Source organism: Bos grunniens, chromosome 23, assembly GCF_055505025.1.
Source record: "Bos grunniens cultivar Pamir isolate PY7600 chromosome 23, Bosgru_T2T1.0, whole genome shotgun sequence".
In the NCBI taxonomy this organism is placed as follows: Eukaryota; Metazoa; Chordata; class Mammalia; order Artiodactyla; family Bovidae; genus Bos; species Bos grunniens.
The window spans coordinates 31,591,302-31,609,899 of NC_141187.1; the positions used below are offsets into that span (position 1 = coordinate 31,591,302).

At 42.9% G+C, this 18,598-nt stretch overlaps 1 long non-coding RNA gene and 5 other non-coding genes across 6 annotated transcripts; 3 read left to right on the plus strand and 3 right to left on the minus strand.

The window, feature by feature from the left end:
• Positions 1–2,773: 2,773 nt before the first annotated feature.
• On the minus strand, positions 2,774–2,855 carry TRNAL-AAG (transfer RNA leucine (anticodon AAG)). The gene has a single exon. It is a non-coding gene; the product is annotated as a tRNA-Leu (tRNA).
• Positions 2,856–6,078: 3,223 nt separating this feature from the next.
• Positions 6,079–6,150, minus strand: TRNAE-CUC (transfer RNA glutamic acid (anticodon CUC)). The gene has a single exon. It is a non-coding gene; the product is annotated as a tRNA-Glu (tRNA).
• Positions 6,151–6,894: 744 nt separating this feature from the next.
• TRNAF-GAA (transfer RNA phenylalanine (anticodon GAA)) lies at positions 6,895–6,967 on the plus strand. Its single transcript has one exon. It is a non-coding gene; the product is annotated as a tRNA-Phe (tRNA).
• Positions 6,968–10,405: 3,438 nt separating this feature from the next.
• LOC147347272 (signal recognition particle RNA) lies at positions 10,406–10,703 on the minus strand. Its single transcript, XR_015153283.1, has one exon.
• Positions 10,704–16,898: 6,195 nt separating this feature from the next.
• On the plus strand, positions 16,899–18,464 carry LOC147347273 (uncharacterized). Its single transcript, XR_015152219.1, has 2 exons — positions 16,899–17,034; positions 17,433–18,464. It is a non-coding gene; the product is annotated as an uncharacterized LOC147347273 (long non-coding RNA).
• On the plus strand, positions 18,072–18,144 carry TRNAM-CAU (transfer RNA methionine (anticodon CAU)). The gene has a single exon. It is a non-coding gene; the product is annotated as a tRNA-Met (tRNA).
• Positions 18,465–18,598: the final 134 nt, after the last annotated feature.

An 18,598-nucleotide genomic window follows, 5' to 3' on the forward strand; every position in this document is an offset into this window, starting at 1 on the left:
TTTCAGTGTCTCTTAACATCTATCCTTTCTCTTTCAAATGTTACAGATTCTTACTGCAGACAGAATTAAATATACACATGCAATAAGGCTAAGGAAATGGCAACCCACTCCAGTATTCTTGCCTGGAAAATCCCATGGACAGAGGAGCCTGATGGGCTACAGTCTGTGGGATCACAAGTGTCAGACACGACTAAGCAACTAAACCACCACGTTCAATAAGGCTACTAAGATAGAAATTGAAAATCCTTGAAGAGGATGCAAGTGTGTGTCAGTTAACATAATGACCATAATTGAGAATTAAATTTAGTTCTAAGTTCCCTGACTGGTCAAGAAAGAGATGAGCAGTGGGTTACCCAGTATTTGTCAAAGGTGTTTTACAAGCTAATTTTTTTAAAACTAACACATTTAGGAAATGCTGGCTAGGTGGGGATTTTTCTTCCCTTAAAGACTTCTCAGGGTTTATAATATGCTGATGTCGTTTCTAAATCTTAAACAAAGGAACTGTAAGAAGCATTGCTTTCCCAAAGGGAAGGACAAAAAGAATCCTGTTTGGAGGAGCACCTTCATGCCCTCTTGTTGCACAGAAAACATTTTGGGAAATGGTTACACCTTAGCTAATTGGACAGAGTCCAAGATATACAATTTCCTAGTAACAAATTCCAAAGGGAATTACATGGCTTATTACACAATAGACAGATTAAACATTGGTCTTCAGGTTCAGTGTCTACAGTATATTAGAGCATGTTCCTTATATAGGCATTTCTTATATAGTTTGTTGAAGAAAACTGAGATGAAAACATTTCGGCTCTAACTCTAAAATTGCTTCTATGGAAGATGAAACTCTGTATATGTGGTTTTCAGATGATAGATACAGTGTGACTTAAGAACAGAGTTCAGGATGTGTCTGGAGAATTCAGAGTGCTTTTCCAGTCTTTTTTAAGTATGAAGACCCCTTATTTGATGATGAAAACTTTTCACCAACACCTCATGCATACACGTACTACAAGTAGTTGTACTTTAATGCTGATGGCAAAATGTTGTCATGTTCTCCAGAAATCTGAGGTTTCATTAATTACAACAGCATACATGCTTTTGTAAAATGTATATACATGTTCAGGATGTTTGTTTTACCTGCAAATTATGACGTGCATTTAGATTTTGGACTCAAAAGTCCTTAGCCTATCATGAGAACCCTCAAGTGCATCCTTTCATGTCGCTTCTTTAGTCCATCTTCTAACAGAATCTGGCAAAGTTTCAATTCCAGTTTAAATTCTGGACAATTCTGGAGTGTTGCTGTTTTGTGTTATTGACTGCACAGTCATGTCTTTCAAACACTGATTAACTGAAGGAGGTGGCAAGCCTGACATCCCATTGTGAAAGTTGAGCAACCTCTGTATTGGGCCCAGATAGAGTAGACTTCATCCTCATGAGTCCATCTTCAACATGACTGTTGTCTCCCTAAAATAGTCCTATGATCGTGACACCTGGCTTTATTTGTTTTTATTGAAGTATAGTTGATTACAATATTTTGTTCACTTCAGGTGTACAACTGCCTTTAAAACTCCCAACTGACTCTCAGTCCTGCAGTAAAAACCCCCAAATTACTAGCTCAAACTCCAGGAATCTTTTGATACTTCTTTAACACTGAAAATGAACATTATGAAAAAACGCTTAAGAAGTTTAGGATATTTTACCTGTGGAAAAGTCAGCACATTTTAAAAGAATCCTAAAGTGGGGTGACAGAAAAGGCAATGGCAACCCACTCCAGAACTCGTGCCTGGAAAATCCCACGGACGGAGGAGCCTGGTAGGCTGCAGTCCATGGGGTCGCTAAGAGTCGGACTCGACTGAACGACTTCAATTTCACTTTTCACTTTCATGTATTGGAGAAGGAAATGGCAACCGACTCCAGTGTTCTTGCCTGGAGAATCCCAGGGACGGGGGAGTCTGGTGGGCTGCCGTCTATGGGATCGCATAGAGTCGGACACGACTGAAGCGACTTAGCAGCAGCAGCAGCAGCAGCAAAGTGGGGTGAATGCTCAGTTACTCAGTTGTGTCTGACTCTTTTTTAGACCTCAGGGACTGTAGCCCACCAGACTCGTCTGTCCATGGGATTTGCCAAGCAAAAACTGTAGAGTGGGTTGTCATTTCTTCTTCCAGGGAAATTAGGATAGACTCGACTCTGCTATATAGTTGTAAATTTCGGAAAATATTTGTATGCCCTCAGGTCAAGAAAAGATTTTTCAAACAAGGAGCCGAAAAAAGACGATTTTGATACTTTTCTCCATTCCCATCCTATAAGTATTTCCAAATTAGAGAAGGACACGAAGGAAGTGAGCTGAGAGAGGCTGGAGAAAGGATAGTGACTATTTTCAGTATAAATTATTCCCTCGGAGGCACTGACAGGATCTATATTGAATTGCAGGGCATTCCCAGGAATCTAACATCCAGTCATTTGTTTGTAATAAGGATTGTATGCATAAAAGCACTTATTGTTTGTGTTATTGATTGTTGCATCCTCAGGGCCTAGAATGATGCCGAAAATATACTGGCCGCTCAAACAGACTGAACAACAATGTATAGACTAAGAGATTATTTGAGCGCATGTTTTCCGTTGAGCATTGTTTTGGGGTAGTTACCTATGGCCCTTGGGTAAACAGAAGTCAAAATGGGGGAAGATAAGGACTGACTTTGTAGAATATTAGAACTGCCCACTTCGGGCATGAAGAAAAGTCGTCTAACATCACGCAATCTCACAATAAAGAAAACAGCCCTGGCAGCGGTGGGATTCGAACCCACGCCCCCGAAGAGACTGGAGCCTTAATCCAGCGCCTTAGACCGCTCGGCCACGCTACCTCTTCCGGAGCTTGGTTCTTCCTCATTTTTACTAAGAGTGATAGTCTTCCCTTTACGGTTCCGTCACGTTCCAGTTCTAGGACATTTATCTGGCGTTCTCCTCACCAATACTGCCATAGAATTCTGCCTGGCGTTCAACCACCACCCAGCCTGATCCCTAATACCCTATTTCCCCACAGTTGGGAGCAGCGGGGAAGGAAATCAGGGGATCCGAGCCGCCCGCCCGTTTGTAACCAACCCGGGAGGAAAGAGCTGCAGGTGGTCGTGTGGGTTGCAGGTCCACGGTGGACGGTGATGTCCCCCGCAGCCGCGACACAGCTGAGAGTCCAGGAGTGGTTTTGGATGAGGGGAAGCTAGGGGGGAAAGACAACCCGACGAAAGGAGCACAGAGCCCAGTTCTCAGGACGAACGCGGTCTCTGCAGAAATGCCCCCAGGACCAAAGGCACTGGGCGGTTCATTTTGAAACGCCAAGGTTTGAATCAAAACTATAAAGAGAGGCAGGTTCCATCCCTGGGACGGAAAGATCCCCTGGAGAAGGGCATGGCAACCCACTCCAGTATTCATGACTGGAGAATCCCATGGACAGAGGAGTAGCCTGGCGGGCTACAGTCCATGGTGTCGCAGAGTCAGACATGACTGAAGTGACTTAGGCTGCATACATGCATTATCCTTAGCTGCAATAATTTATCAATTACCAGGTGTTATTTTCTAAGGAGATTACCTTAGGAAAATCTCTAAGAAAAAGGGTTCTCAACAGAGCAAAAGCAACATAGTCACCCCCTACTCTTCCTAAAGCTTCTTTCCCTAGTTTCTCCGTATATCCCAAGCTAGGAGCCTCTTTTCTCATCTGCTGTGTCATTTCGAGCCCTCTCCGTGGTTCTCCCTCTCGGTCCCTCACAACACCAGTAGACTCTCCTCCACTATCAGTATTATTAATATGTACTCCCACCAGTCCTGGATGGCAATATGGACATAATTTGATGGAAACTGACCACTTTGTGACAAGTTTAACCCTCAAACACAAAGAGCAATGATATCCTCCTGCTAGGTACTAACTAGTTTAATACTTCATCAGCATCATCTTGATCCATCAAAGGCATCAATTTAGAGACCAGTTTTCTCTTTCTGGGGTTTGCATTCCTACATGGTAAACTAACAAGGGGAAAAAAGAAAATTGAAGAAATAAATTGAGATAAACTGACTATATCAAAGATTGGGCATCAGGAGCCCACTCATTCATTCAACAAGTATTGATCCTGGGCACCTGGGCGCTAAGCTGTACACTGAGTATTCAGTAGAAACATTTGACCAGTGCTATCCTCACCCTCAGAACTACCAGGGAAGGCAAACATTCATCAGGTAATTATAACTCAGGGTTGTAAATAAAGGAGGGCTGCATCCACATTTAGTTGGAAGAGCTAACTTAGCATAGATCTGGAAAGGCCTGGTTGGAAGAATTTATGAATGCACTGAGGAATGTATGTTGGAGTGAGACAGACCTGGTGAGAAGTGTAATAAGGAAAGTTTGGGTGGAGGGAGGCCAGGGTCAAGATTGAACCTGCAACCCATTTCCTCCAACAGGCCCTCTCCTGGAGGGAAGACAGAGATTCATGAAGAAGTGAGAAATGCAAGCAGAGAGAAAGAGGTGAGGGAGAAATGATCTCCACGCAGAAGAAGAAAATTCAGGTAGCTTTCAAAGAAGAGTCCTTTGTCTCTAATCCAATCAAGTTTATGTGGAAAAGTTTTAATATTTAGAAGAGCATTAAACACATTTAAGGGTTCTACCCAGACTCCTCTCTAAAAAACAGATATTAAAAAGAAATGAAGCAAAAGATTCTTGCTACATAGAAAGGAGACAAAATATCATTAAAAGAAGATGTTGTTCAAGAGGTGTTTGCCAAAAAAAAAAAAAAAAGAGGTGTTTGCCATCAGGCCTATAGGTTGATTTCCTCTGAAACATTAAGCAAAAAAAAAACACAAAACAGCTTCAGTATACAGAGAAATTCAACAAACTACTACTTTTATGCTTAGAGAAAAATAAAATTTCTTATATAAATTGATATTACATAGGTGTTAAAATGTATTAACATAAGAAGACTGTTGGCAAACTAACAAAGGAGTGTCCCAGCTCAAAGAGGTTTTGAAATTTGGGGATTTATATTTGGGGGTTGGGGGAGAGCAGGAAATGTGCAATTAGTTAGAAAGAGTACTACTGTTTCATTTAACATGATCATAAAACACCATCTGTTTGTAGAGTAAGATCAGGGACACCATGATTTCTATTTGGAAATTTTTGAAGAGTTCAAATGCACACTGAACTTTTATAAGAAATGAGAAGGAAATAATAAGCAATACACCTGTGACTGTTATTTAGACAAACCAAGTAACAAAGCTTCGTGCCCCAGTACTGTCAGACAGAAGCTAGTTATCACAAAGGCATGAAACTGTCAAAAGTCAGGAGAATAACAGGATCCGCTTTTCCTCAAGTAGTTATCAGTAAATTTCTCAGGTGCGCATTCAGACATGCTCAATACTTTGCCTGTTTCTTAGTTTTTGACAGTTTTCCTTTAATGATCTAGCCTTCCCCTATTTTCTTTCTTAGCAAACCCCAGACAAATTGTAAATTCGTAGCTAAAGAGAGGTGGAGGCGCTGGGGAGATCAGGCAGTCCGGAGCTCGCCTAGGCCCAAGATTCAATTACCCTGCCAGTATTTCTGGCGATCTCCCTTCTCCCAAAGCAGTGAAACTAGAAAATCCACCAGAGAGAGTGCTTTTCAAAATTCCAGCTGCTCTCCCGGATTCAGAAACTCGCCCACAACCAGCGAATACAAACGTCCAGAAAATAGCTTCTCGATTTCTTTCATCTTCATTCGTAACTGTTTTTTCATTATGTTATGCTAATCTCAATCAACTCCTAAAGCTAATCAATTGCCTCCAAAATTTGCCTCTCACTGGATCATCCAATCGAATAGATTAAAATTTTGAGGCATTTAGGAATAGTGGACAGCTTTTTGATCAATGACAAGTAGCTAACTCATTTACCCATTCTTTGTAAACCATTGAAATTTACATCATTTGTCATTTTGAGCTTAGAATATCAAAACCATTGCAGGGCTTCTAAACCGAAAATGTTTCATATGGAAATTAAAAGTTAGCTTGCATACACTTCTAAAGTTTCCCCTATGCGGGAACACTGGTAGTAAAATCAAAAACGAGCTATTTCTTCCCTGACCGGGAATCGAACCCGGGCCGCGGCGGTGAGAGCGCCGAATCCTAACCACTAGACCACCAGGGAAGGTGCTAGAAAGCTGTCAAGAAAAACCTACGAGGCTAACGCTTCTTAGGTACAAAGCGACACTGTGATAGGATCACTTTCGTTTTTACAAGGACCTCCTGTCCGCACCCGGAGAAGGCAATGGCACCCCACTCCAGTACTCTTGCCTGGAAAATCCCATAGAGAAGCCTGGTGGGCTGCAGTCCATGGGGTCGCGAAGAGTCGGATACGACTGAGCGACTTCACTTTCATTTTCCACTTTCATGCATTGGAGAAGGAAATGGCAATCCACTCCAGTGTTCTTGCCTGGAGAATCCCAGGGACGGGGGAGCCTGGTGGGCTGCCGTCTATGGGGTCGCACAGAGTCGGACACGACTGAAGCGACTTAGCAGCAGCAGCAGCAGCCTGTCCGCGCCAACCAATAAAATATGGAAGAGAGGAAGATGTGGCAACGCCGAAGAAGAAGAAATCGGAGCATTGTAGCTTCACAGTCTCTTTCCCTGCTCCAGACCTGTGGAGTTACTCAGGAATAAATTGTACATTTAACGAAGTCATTACAGCAGTTCTTAAAACATTAATTTGTAATTGTCTTCTCTTTCTCCTTATAAACTGGTGAGCCATTAGAAGATGAAAGTCCTTTTAAAATTTATCTTTGACTTCCTCAGGCGCTTATCGTGATGTTTATCAAACGAATTCTTAATAAGTAGTGACTAAAAGGACAGAGAATAAAGCCATTACACATTATTTTAAAGGCTTGTGGGCGGAGCCGAAATAGCTCAGTTGGGAGAGCGTTAGACTGAAGATCTAAAGGTCCCTGGTTCAATCCCGGGTTTCGGCAGGAAGGCGATTTATTTTAGTGTTTATTAAAATACTGAATGTACTAATGTAAACAAAATACACACAGAACCAAAAAAATAGGAGACTTTTTTTTCTCAAATTCATAAAGGAAGACACAAGAGGATTGTGCAATAAGACGATTCTTTCAGTCGGAGAAGCCTAGGGATGGACTTCTATATTTAACTAAATGGAAATAGTTCCAAATGTGCTAAAGGAAAACCACTTTCCCTTCTTTTTTGTAATATTTAGTGTGTATCTTCTTTCTTGGTTCGGATTCTGTTCCATTTATGCTATGATCCTCTTTCTTCAAACCTGCATCTTCTTCATTCCCATGGAATTAGTCCAGCAACCGTAAGCCAAAATCAAGGGGACTCCACTTTCTCCCGTTCATTTCTACTTAATGATGTCCCCTTTCCCCCTAATCTTATTCTCTGCCAGATTCTAATGCAAAGGATACTAGTCTCCCAGGTAGATATGAAAAAGAAAAGTTTAATATGAGGAATATCAATTACATTTTTTTCTCGACATCATTTTCCTTCAGTAAAAATTTATTGAATAAGTGGACTCCTATGTAATTCTGAAGAGAAAGAGAGAGGCAAGGCAGGAGAACTGAAGAAAGTTTCCTAGAAAATGAAGTCATCTGAGTTGAATTGAAGAGGTGGCTCCTGGCTGGAAGAGAGTACGTGGCAGGGTGCGTGGTAAACTGAGCCAGAGCCTTGAAAGAAAGAAGACTCATGATACTCCTGTGGTTTATTTTTTCCCTATCTCCTAATTTTCTGGTTCTTCACATATTCCAACCTCTTGCTACTCAGAGGAAAAGTTTTCCCTCATTTCCAAGGTTAATTAATACTCCAGCTGAGCTTTTGACAACCTTCTCCTGAATTCCATTCTACCCTTGTGTCTTTGATCTCTCTCCCTCTTACCTGCCTCTCTTCAGACTACAAAATGCCTAATCCTCATCTGTAGACAAGAAGAGAACACATGCTCTCCTGTCTTGCCCTCAGGTTTCTTCCCCAGAGGCTTTCCTTCCACTCACCACCAAACTTGTGTCAGGAACAGTATTTGTCTTGGCTTCCTTGCCTTAATTGCTCATCAGCTTACTTCTGCCTTCCAATCCTAAGAAAACATTACCATCAGCCACTCAAGTTTCTAATGCTTTGGCTTTTCCCCCAGCCCTAAACTTAATTTTGTGCAGAATGCAAACTATTGACAACTCTTCCTTCTCGACACAGTCTTCCTTGGACCGTTTCTTCTCTGTGCTTTCCGGCTGCTCTGTTTCCATCTTCTCTCTCCCCAGCTTCTAAGGACTCTTTTCAGAAATGGCTTCTTCTCAGTGTTCTGACCTCTGTCTTTTTAAAATTCATTTTTAACTTTTAGATGATTGTAAGTTCACATTCAGTTATAAGAAATAATGAAGAAAGATATCATGTATGCTTTACTGAGTTGCCCCCAATAGTGACACATTGCAAAATTATAATGCAGTATCAGGAGCAGGGTATTGATATTGATAAAGTCAAAGTACAGAACATTTCCATCACCACTAGGGTCCTCAGGTTGCCCTTTTATAGATGCTGACCTCTTACTCCCCCCACCCCAACATCTGGCAACCACTAATCTGCTTTCCATTTCTACAACTTTGCGATTTCAAGAATGTTATATAAATAGAACCATATATACAATATAATCTATTGGGACTGGCTTTTTGCACTCACTGTAATTTTCTGGAGATTCATCCAAGTTGTTGAACCTTTTGTAGTTCGTCCTTCTTATTACTGAATAGTATTCTGTATATTATTCACCACAGTTTGAACATTCTCCATTGAAGGACATTTGGGTTGTTTCCAGGTTTCTACCAGTATGAATAAATATACTGTAAACACTTGCAGATAGTTTTTATGTAAACATCAGTCATCATTTCTCTGGGATATATGTTCAGGAGTGCAGCTGTTGGGTAGCATGGTACTTGCATATTTAGTTTTTAAAGAAACTGACAAAATGTTTCCCAAAGTGGTTGCACCTAACCCTAACCCTAACCCTAACCCCTAATCCTGACCCTAACCCTAACCTATCAGCAACATATATAGCCTCATCAACCTTTGGCGTTGTTACTAGTTTTATTGTAGCTCTTCTGATAGGAATCTAGTAACATCTCATTGTGGTTGTAATTTGCATTTCCCTAGTGGCTAATGATGGAGAAGGCAATGGCACCCCACTCCAGTACTCTTGCCTGGAAAATCCCATGGACGGAGGAGCCTGGTAGGCTGTAGTCCATGGGGTCGCTAAGAGTCGGACACGACTGAGCGACTTTCCTTTCACTTTTCACTTTCATGCATTGGAGAAGGAAATGGCAACCCACTCCAGTGTTCTTGCCTGGAGAATCCCAGGGATGGGGGAGCCTGGTGGGCTTCCGTCTATGGGGTCTCACAGAGTCTGACACGACTGAAGCGACTTAGCAGCAGCAGCAGCAGTGGCTAAAGATGTTGAAAATATTTTCGTGTGTGTATTTGCCATCTATATATCTGCTTTGGTGAAATGTCTCTTCAGGTCTTCTGTCCAGTCGAGGAAGAACTTTTGTGTACAGGTTTTTGAGTGAGAAGTTCCTGAAAATAACTTAAAGTTCAGACCTGTTGCACATCTGTCTTGGATTATACACTTGTCAGGTAATGCAATATACTGAAGCAGTACTTACAAAATGCAATAGAGCCTTACTGTTTTGCGGAAGGCTGATTTGCAGAGTGCAGAAATCCCCGGGATAATAAGTCATTAAGAAGAGTTTCTTCCAGTTTGCCTGACTGCACCACCCTACCCCTGTGTGCAACATGTAAAGATAAAGCAAACAGGTAGTGTTAAAAAAAATAATAATAATAAAGTCAGGCCCAAAATGGAGTCATTTATGCTAAGCCTCATTGTCACCAAGCCCAGACTTAGCGTTTTTGCCCGCCTGGAAATGTAATGTAAAACCAGTCAATCAGGAATTACCTGATCAGTATTAGTTAGATAATCTAGCTCCTGCCATCCCCTAAAGGAAAGAAATTTAGCAATAACTAGGTTCATGCCTGGAGAATCCCAGGGACGGGGGAGCCTGGTGGGCTGCCGTCTATGGGGTCGCACAGAGTCGGACACGACTGAAGCGACTTAGCAGCAGCAGCAGCAATCATCTTTTTTCCCTAATATACCTTCCTTGTTCCTGCTCACTTCTACCAGAGCCTTCCATTTTATACAGCTCCTCGGAGCTCCTTCCTATCCGCTAGATTGGATGCTGCTCCACTGGCATCGATTTTTGTTCAAATAAAATCTTTTTTAAAATTTAAGATGCCTCAGTTTATCTTTTAACAGCAGTATGCGCCCTGAAGTCAGGTGGTTGACCGAGAATAATGCTGAGGAAAAAATGGTTTTTTTTTTTTTTTAAGAGAGAATCCTGTAAAGGGAAGGTGAACAAAAGAGACCGGGTCTCGTCGGATGTCCGGGCAGAACTGCAGGCACTGCTCGCAGGCGCGGTCCCACCGCCGCCCAGCACGGGGAGTTTGACCTGCTCCGTGTCCGGCCTGGGCCGGGTCCCCCCCTCCTTAGACAACCTGGTACCCCCGGGCTCCCCCGGGAGCCCCATGTTGGTGCCGGGCCCAGTGCGGACGCCCGCTCTACACAGCGCCGGAGTCCCGAACCCCCGGGCACCCACGATCCGCCGGCCTCAGCCTCCCAAGAAGCTGGGATTACAGGCGCGCGCCACCGAGCCCGGCGCTGGGAGACGAGGCGCCGCGGGCCTGGAGGCCGCGGCCGGCTGCCCTGCAGTGATGCGGTGCGGGACCCACGCGGCGACTCCCTTGTTCCCAGCCCACTACCCCCTCAAGATTGCTGGAAGGGGCTCAAGAGACGCAGAAAGCAAGGGCAGAGATGTGAATATGCTTCTTTTATTGTGTTGTCCTGGGAATCTTTGCATAAACGGCCGTAAATGTATCAGAGGATGAGCGTTGAGCGTTCTTCGCAAATTTCAATGCGCGTACAAAATCACAGGGGGGTCTCGCCAAAATGCAGGTTCTAATGATATGGATCTGGGGGTGAGCTCTGAGATTCTTCATGTCTAAGAAACTCCCAGGTGTGGCCAATCAGCGGCCCGTGCGGCAAATTCTACACCCTTATTTAACAGTGACAGCTTTATATTAGAACATTATGGAGAAAAATAAAAGATACCCACAGTTGTGCCTTCCCAAACGATCGTAGGCATCTACCCCACCACCCCCGACCCCGTACCCTTTTTAGTCCCCGCCCTCCTGCATGCATAACTTTTTGCCTGGTTGAAACCTTGACATATGTACAGTACCATGTTGGATGCATTTGTTTGCTGCTTTGTGCTAAGTAATAAATAAACGCAGTATGTGTGTTAGTTGCTTAGTCGTGTCCGACTCTGCGACCCCATGGACTGTAGCCGGCCAGGCTCCTCTGTCCATGAATTTCTCCAGGCAAGAATACTGGAGTGGGTTGCGATTTCCTGCCCCAGGGGATCTTCCTGACCCAGGGATCGAACCTAGACCTCCTGCATTGCAGGCAGATTCTTTACAGAGATAATAATAAATGTAGAGAAGTGTTCAATTACTGCTCTGTCAGCCAACATTTACTGAGACCCCTCTTTGTGCTGTCCATCTGGGGAATCAGAGAGTACAAAATGCACTCTTCTGAGGAGCTTATGGCCTGATTTTAAAAAAATGCAAACAAATAAATCAGTGAGAATTAAAAATTGTATTCTTCCATAGATGTAAGGGCAGGGTTTTGTGTAGAGGACATCATCAATCCAGGCACCTAACCTAAAGATGGGGAGGGTTTATTGGAGGAGATGATAGCTGAAATGTGTCTTAAGGATGAACTATGATTAGGCAGGTAAGGAAGGTGTGGTCAAGATTTATAATAAATATTATTGGGTCTTCCTCACAGGACACACAGTTTCTGAAACCCTAGGACTTTCCTAATTGATGAGAACCATAAAGGTGCCTTTTGTTATGTTAATGAGGGAATTTTGGAACAACTCACTTGGAGGGGTCAGATTGCAAGGAAACTAATCTTCTGATTGAAGGATTGAAACTCTCAGTCCCACCTTCAACTCCAGGGAGGGGAGAGTAGCTAGTTCAGTTCGGTTCAGTTGCTCAGTCATGTGACTCTGCGCATGGACTGCAGCATGCCAGGCTTCCCTGTCCATTGCCAGCTCCTGGAGCTTGCTCAAACTCACGTCCATTGAGTCAATTAAATTACTGATGGCCTATGATTTAATAATAGTGCCTATATAATGAAGCATCCATTAAAAAAAAATTTTTTTTTTTTTTAAAGGACAGGGTTTGAAGAGTTTGGGGCTGGAAATGTGAGGACTTGGAAATGTGAGGACTGTGACCAGCTCAGAGAAGGGATGGAAGTTCCATGTTCCTTTACCCATACCTTGCCCTTTGCAACTCTCCCTTCTAATTATTCCAGAGCCTCTTATAATAAGCCAGTAAACTCATACAAGCTCAACATTCAGAAAACTAAGATCATGGCAAATGGTCCCATCACTTCTTGGCAGACAGATGCAGCGGAAACAGTGACAGACTTTATTTTGGAGGGCTCCAAAATCACTGCAGATGGTGACTGGAGCCATGAAATTAAAAGAAAGAAAAGTTAGACCAACCTAGACAGCATATTAAAAAGCAGAGACATTACTTTGCCAACAAAGGTCCATCTAGTCAAAGCTATGGTTTTTCCAGTAGTCATGGATGGATGTGAGAGTTGGACTATAAAGAAAGCTGAGCACTGAAGAATTGATGCTTTTGAACTGTGGTGTTGGAGAAGACTTGAGAGTCCCTTGGACTGCAAAGCGATCCAACTATAAAGGAAATCAGTCCTGAATATTCATTGGAAGGACTGATGCTGAAGCTGAAACTCCAATACTTTGGCCACCTGATGTGAAGAACTGACTCATTTGAAAAGACCCTGATGCTGGGAAGATTGAAGGTGGGAAGAGAAGGAGACGACAGAAGATGAGATGGCTGGATGGCATCACCGACTTGATGGACATGAAAAGTGAAAGTGAAGTCGCTCAGTCATGTCCGACTCTTTGCAACCCCGTGGACTGTAGCCTACCAGGCTCCTCCGTCCATGGGATTCTCCAGGCAAGAATACTGGAGTGGGGTGCCTGGGAGTTGGTAACGGACAGGCAGGCCTGGGGTTCTGCAGTCCATGGGGTCGCAAAGAGTCGGACATGACTGAGCAACTAAACCGAACTGAAACTCATATATAAAATGTTTCTCTGAGTTCTTTTATCTAGCAAATTAATCAAACTCAGAGAGAGGAGTTTTTTAAACTCCTCTCCTTTAAACTCCTTTAAACTCCAGTTGATCATATGCACAGCTGACAACCTGGACTCGTGATTGGCATCTGAAGTGGAGGGCAGTCTTGTGGAACCCAGCCCCTAATTGGTAAAATCTGACATTATCTCTGGGTAGATAGTGTTAGAACTGAGTTGAAGTGTAGGATACCCAGCTGGTATAAAGAACTGCTTGGTGATGTGGTGGAAAATCACACATGTTGGAATTATGTCAGATCCATAGGGCATGGAAAGATTCTTTCCATGAAGCATCAACAGGTACAAAGCTGATGATGAAATGATGAAAGTTGCTCAGTTGTGTCCGACTCTTTGCGACCGCATGGACTATACAGGTCAGTATTCTGGCCTGGAAAATTCCATGGACTGTATAGTCCATGGGCTCGCAAAGAGTCAGACAGGTACAAAGCTGAAAAGGTGTCAAAATCCCTAGTTCCAAGTTCAAGTAGACCTGAGCAGAGCATCAACAATGTACAGGCCAGAGAATAAGATTAAGATGATGTTGCAGATGAAAAAAGAATTAGCTTGTGTGGTAGTTAGTCTCCCAAAACAGACCCCAGTGTTGCAGGTCTCTCAGTAATCACACCTTTGTGTAGCACATTTTCACAATTAATCTTGGCTGACCTAGTAGAATTTCATTGAAATGACGTTTTGCCCATTCCAGGCCCATCTGAGTCATAAGAACCCCAGCAGCTTCTGATGAGGTTTCTTGAAATGCTCAACCTGAGAAGCTCCCTTTCAGAACCCAGGCACATGGAAAGGCCACAGTCAGGCACTCTGGGCAACAGTCTCAACGAAACTCCTAGCAGATCACAAACACCAAATGCCAACACCTGTCACATGAGCTGTCCATCTTGAACAAGTCAGTCCAATCAAGTCTTCAGAGGATCGAAGTTCCTGCTGACATCTCCTGGAGCAGAGTTGCCCAGATGAGCCCAGTCAACCAACAGAATCAAGAGAGATAATAAAGTGGTTTTCTACTGCTATCACAGCAAATGTAGTGGCTTGAAACAACACAAATTTATTATCTTAGAATTTTGCAGGTCAGAAGTGATACATTTGGGGACTTCACTGGTGGTCCAGTGGTTAAGACTCTAAGCTCCCAATGAAGGGAGACTGGATTCAACACCTGGATGGGGAACTAAGATCCCACATGCTATGTGTCCAATAATAAAATAAAACAATTAAAAAAGAAGAAGAAGTGAGGGCAGGGTATTGGCAGCCTGCATTCCCTTCTGGAGGCTTAAGGGGAGAATCTGTTTCCTGCTTCACAGAGTTGTTTTTTGCAGTGGTAGGACTACAAAAGAAGTCTCTGTTGTCTGCTGGCTGTAAGCTAAAGGACACTCCCATCTTCTAAAGGCTGCTACCTTCCTTGGCTCTTCAAAGCCATGAATGATGTGTCAGAGTCCTCAAAATCATATCTCTTTACCTAGTCTTCTTTTCCCCCACCCCACTTCTAAGGACTCGTGATTAGGATCATCTTCCTGTCTCATGGTCCTTAATCACATCTGAAAAGTACCTCTTACCATGGAAGGTAACATTCACAGGTTCCAGGGATTAGAGAATGTTTTTAGAATGGCCGCTATTCTGCATACCACAAACCACTGTGTTTTGGAATTCTTTGTTACATATTAGTAGATAGTGAGGACACAGTGGGAGCCTTATCTTCAATGCCACACACTTGAACTTTACCTCAAAGTTCCTTCTCTATTTCCTCCTCTTCCCAGTCTCTAAATTATGGAGTTCTCTAAAGTCCCTACCTGACCCCTCATGTATTCCCGGCATTTATCTTCTCCCTTCATGAGCTCACCTGATCACCTGACTTTAAACGCCACCTACACCCTGATGATTCCCAAACTTTAATTTTCAACCCCGCCTCTCCATTAAACAGATCCATTTACATGACTGACATTTCCACTGAATGTTCAAAAGGTATCACAAACTTGGTATGTTCAAAGGTCTCTTGATTTCCTACCCATCCCCAAACCTGCTACCTCTCCAGTTCTCTTAATCTTGATAAATAATCATAGCAGTAATTAAAATGTGTGAAATAAAACTTAGATTCCAAATAAGTTATATTGTACTTTTAGCAAATAAGAAAATTCTGTTTTTCTTGCTATTTGGCTGCCCCTTTCTGGTATTATTATTATTATTTCATTCTTAAGTAGTCATATTTCCCAGAAAATGAATCATTTTTTCAGTGTATGAGTTTTTGTCACGATCAACATAACATTAAACAATACTGGAGAAAGAGCATATACATTTCTGATTTACTATAGTACTTTTTCTTATTCCCATCCTTAAAGCATTTCCAAATTAGAGAAGTACATTCTTCTTATCCCATTCTTTGACAATAAAGATTTTACAGCAGGCCAAACCTCAACGTATTTTCTATGGCCAGCAACAATGACAGCCACGTTGGAGGCCCAAAAAGTTTATCTCATTACATTTGTATGGGGTTAAAAGTCTCAGTAAGTGCTTCTGCACATTTTGAAGAAAATAAAACTGACTATAAACTTCAATAAACTATGAAAACCTCAACATCATGAGTAAACAAGCCACAATCTTTTAAAGCAATGCTATATGCACACGGAGTGCAGGACATTTAGCAGATTAGACCTTTTCATATTCTTTGGTAAGGCTAAATAGAATTTGCCAAAATTCACATTTGCACCTCTGCAAATTGTGCAGATAGGAGAAGGAAATGGCAACCCACTCCAGCGTTCTTGCCTGGAGAATCCCAGGGACGGGGGAGCCTGGTGGGCTGCCGTCTATGGGGTCGCACAGAGTCGGACACGACTGAAGCGACTTAGCAGCAGCAGCAGCAGCAGCAGATGAACAAGGCCTAGTTTGTAGTTAAGCAAGATATCAACCATCATTTAAGTATGTAGCGGTTTTGTTAAATCTACATACAAATCAAGAATACGATTTTCGACACTATGTTTCAAGCGAAAGTCGTAGGAGCTAGGGAAACATTTTTTGGTTGCCGTATTTTGACACATCACTTGAAGTTGTTATATTGTAGACAGCAAGCTCATCAGACAGAATCAACTCCACGTTGCAAGAGACCAATACATGGTATCGAAATTTACCTTTTTGTTTGCCTCCCAATTGCAACCTCTGAATCAGGACTTTTCAAGTGCTATACCCAACTCTATTTTTGAATGAGCACTGGTGTCATTTGGAGACTAAGAAAATCTGATTGGAAAGTTCTCTCCCGTCTAAACCCAGTTTTGGGAGATTCGGTCTCCCCATGTACTTTCACACCTCCTTTTTCACCATGCCCAAATCCAAATCCTTTTCTCCATACTGTGCAGTTGCTTCTGTAATTTACCTCCCTAATCCAGTTGTATGTGTTCTTCAATCCGTCATTTAGACTTTTTCAGTGATCTGGGTCATGCTGGAATTCCCACGGGAGTTCGTTTGTTCCCACTTTCATTATCTAGACTCTTAGAAAATATGGTCATAATATCCGCAATGTTAAACATAAAGCTAACACTATTTGAACAAAAAGCACAACAGTTAATCTACAGACACGGCCAAACTGTTGACGCCCACGACTACGGATAACTTATTTCGCACATTTAAGGCGCAGCACTCAGAGGGAGGCAACAATAGACCGCCCATTGTTGCGAACCAGAAATTACCATTGCCCTTATCAGCGGCCAGGGGGAAACAGCGACTGCAACTACAGAAGCTGAAAAAGATGTGCCGCATCCATCTACGTAAGTCAATGTTCCTTTCAGCCTTCCGGGGTGAGGAACCCCGGGGCTATAAAGTTGTAATAGGATTTTTTGTACTTTCCCCAACCGTCCGTAGCCCATCTCTGAATGGGCTACGAAATGGCCATTCTCTGAATGGCCCGAAAACACTGACTTTTCTCAACTAGAAAAGAGGTTTCCTGGAGGTGGGGCTTTCCCGAGACTTTTCCTGCAAACCAAGTGAAAGTGTTAGTCGTCGGTGGTGTCCATCTCTGTGCGACCCCATGGACTGTAGCCCGTCAGACTTCTCTGTCCCCAGGTAAGAATACTCGAGTGGGTTGCCATTTCCTTCTCCAAGACAGCAGGTAAACCAGGCTTTTCACCTATTCTTGTTTCTGTAACTACAACTCTTATACCAGCAGATTCCCACGAGTTTGCAGCAAGGACACCTTACTCTTTGAACCATCAAGTGCCACATAGTCCGGGAAACCCATTTGGACTTCCTCTGGACGGAGCGGTGGTCGAGGAAGATTGTAGTCCGTTGAAAAACTGACGGGACTGGGGGAGGTGTTTAAAAATGAGGACGAATCGCTTTCTGGGAAATTTGCCTGCGAAGGAGCAAACGATATAGAGCGACGGCTTGAGACCAAGGCGCCGAGTCAAAGGAAATGTTTAAGACAGTAAACACTCAAAAGTGTTCAAAATACTGATGCAGAAGAATCGAGTATTGAAGGAAAGAGGGATCATGAGAAAGGAAGTGGGCAGTTTTCCTCTTCTCTAGAGACCACAGAGATGGACGCCGGTGTAGTTTTAGTGCAGGTTTCTGGGCAAGACGTTAAGGAAATTTTCCTTCGGTTGTGAGAAGTGGAGGTCATCAATTCAGAACGAGCGAGATCAATAGCGACAATCCTCATCTGACGCAGGTTGTAGAAGCTGTTCCACTTGTGCAGAACAGCTTTTCATTTCCAAATTTTAAAGCGAGGGAAATATACAGCAAGACCAAAATTTAAGCAAAGTAAAATCCAGTGTTAAAGATATTTAATGAGGAAGTGTCGCCATCTGCCTCCTTAGCGCAGTAGGCAGCGCGTCAGTCTCATAATCTGAAGGTCCTGAGTTCGAACCTCAGAGGGGGCAGTTAGCTTTTGCCCTGAGGCGTCAAAAAGTTATAGCCTCTCGTCAAAGTCTGCTTACTGGCCATTGAGTTGAAAGTGCCCTCGAAGAGGTTAAGATTAAACTTTATCTTCCTCCCAATTGGTAAGTACAAAAATATGCAGACATGTGCCTCTTTATGTGTAGTGACTTGTTTTCTTCATTTCTTTCCAATGGACAACCTCTTATCCAAATTCCTCTGATTACTATTTCTTCTTGGAGCAGTATCCTATTGGTGCACTCTAATTTATTGAAAAAAATAATGTACAGATATATTAAAATCTGATATTCAGTTTTCTCAGTAAGCTTTTTGTTTCCTCTTCAAATATACATGCCGTCTCCTTGCCCTGGCCTCCCTATCTAATCTGGTTCTAACTGGTTTCCCACCTGTACTACAGTAAATTGTTGTTCTTTAGTAGATAAATCATGTCTGACTCTT